We start from the raw sequence: 2,006 nt of genomic DNA on the forward strand, positions 1-2,006 counted from the left end.
TAATTTGAAGAAGTAGAAAAGCAAGTGAACAAAAATGGACTGTGATGTCCTGGTTAGTCTTAGAATTGTGACAAAGATAAAGGATGCTGATGGCTAAGGGAGGCTTGAGAGGAGTGATTTTGAACTGAGTCTTAAAGATTGATGAGATTATGCTCAGGCAGAGATGATAGTCACTCTATTATGGTGAATTGTTCTCTCAACTCTTGGATGATAAATATTGTTTTTTGCCACCTTCAACTTTTCCATTCAAGCTATGTTGGGTATGTAATAATAACATGCAAAATTCTAAGGAAAAGATTCCATAATGTCTTAACTGGTTGCTACAAATTTAGAATTAGAAGTATAATACTTGAGGGACAGATCAATTAATAGAACTTTGCCCGTATTTTTAACCTTTAGGAAAACTTGGATGCAACTTTATCATAACTATTAGTGGATCATTTGAGAAGGTAATATTATGTTGGTGCTAAAGTAATTGTAGTTTTTGACCGTGAATTTTAAATCATTATAACTAGACTCAAACACATTGTCAGTAATCAAAATAGGAACCATTACAATCGACACATTTTTGCCAAAGAGAAATAGTTTGTTTATTCCTGTAGCATAAAAATCTGTGCTTTGGGATTCAACAAACTCTTGGAAAATATTTTCTGCATCCTACTGGTTGTGGAAGCGTTTTCCCTGTAAAAAGTTGTCCAGATGCTGAAGAAATGCTATTTGGTTGATGAGAGGTCAGGAGAATATGGCAGATGAGGCAAAACTTTGCAGCCCAATTTGTTCAACTTTTGAAGCATTGGTTATGTGGCATGTGGTTGGGTATTGTCCTGGAGAAGCATTGGGCCCTTTCTGTTGACCAATGCTGGCTGCAAGCATTGCAGTTTTCAGTGCACTACATTGATTTGCTGAGCATACTTCTCAGATGTAATAGTTTCACCAGGATTCAGAAAGATGTAGTGGATCAGACCGGTAGCAGACCACCAGTGACCATGACATTTTTTTTTTTTTGGTATATGTTTGGCTTTGGAAAGTGCTTTGGAGCTTCTTCTCAGTCGAACCACTGAGCTGGTCATCGCCGGTTGTCGTATGAAATCCACTTTTCATCACATATCACAATCAGATCGAGAAATGGTTCATTGTTGTTGCATAGAATAAGAGAAGACCACACCTCAAAATGACAATTTTTTTGATTTGTGGTCAGCTCATGAGGTACCCACTTATCGAGTTTTTCCACCTTTCCAATTTGCTTAAAATGCCAAACAACCATAGAATGGTCGGCGTTGAGTTCTTCGGCAACTTCCCGTGTAGTGGTAAGAGGGTCAGCTTCAATGATTGCTCTCACCTGGTCGTTGTCGACTTCCGATGTCCGGCCACTCTGCTCCTCATATTCAAGGCTCTCAGCTCCTTTGTAAAACTTCTTGAAGCACCACTGCACTGTACGTTCATTAGCAGTTCCTGGGCCTAGTGCATTGTTGATGTTGCGAGTTGTCTCTGCTGCTTTACGACCCATTTTAAACTCGAATAAGAAAATCGTTCACATTTGCTTTTTGTCTCACATCATTTCCAGAGTCTAAAATACATAAACAATAAAAAACAAGTAATAAGTCATTAGCAAAAAACAAAACATAAAGCAAGAAATGCCCATTAAAATGATGTATAGCATAAGCACATTTATTTAAGAATGTATTCCAATATTAAACAGAAAATTTCAACAATGCGAAAACTGCAATTATGTTAGCACAAACTTAATAAAATATTGTTTATGTGAGCACTCTCAGGTGTTCAGGCAATATTCCTGTCAGTCCATCTCTGGTTTGGAGGAAGTGTTCAATAGGTACATAGTCATGTCAGATGGCTTAGAAGATGAGTAAAAGCAAGGCACATATGTATTTTTTTGAGGGCTCCACAGTCTAAGTATTGGTAAAGTATGGGTGCAGTTTAAGTATTGGCCTTCCTTTGTATTGGCTTCCGTTACATCAAAGTAATATAAGAATGGGGAAGTACTTGAG

General features: G+C 37.6%; 1 pseudogene; it reads right to left on the reverse strand.

Annotated features, from left to right (window-relative positions):
* Positions 1-529: 529 nt before the first annotated feature.
* Positions 530-1,558, reverse strand: LOC148758455 (histone-lysine N-methyltransferase SETMAR pseudogene; annotated as a pseudogene).
* Positions 1,559-2,006: the final 448 nt, after the last annotated feature.

This window comes from Rhinolophus sinicus, chromosome 3 (genome assembly GCF_057876585.1).
Source record: "Rhinolophus sinicus isolate RSI-liver-muscle chromosome 3, RSI-T2T, whole genome shotgun sequence".
NCBI lineage: Eukaryota > Metazoa > Chordata > Mammalia > Chiroptera > Rhinolophidae > Rhinolophus > Rhinolophus sinicus.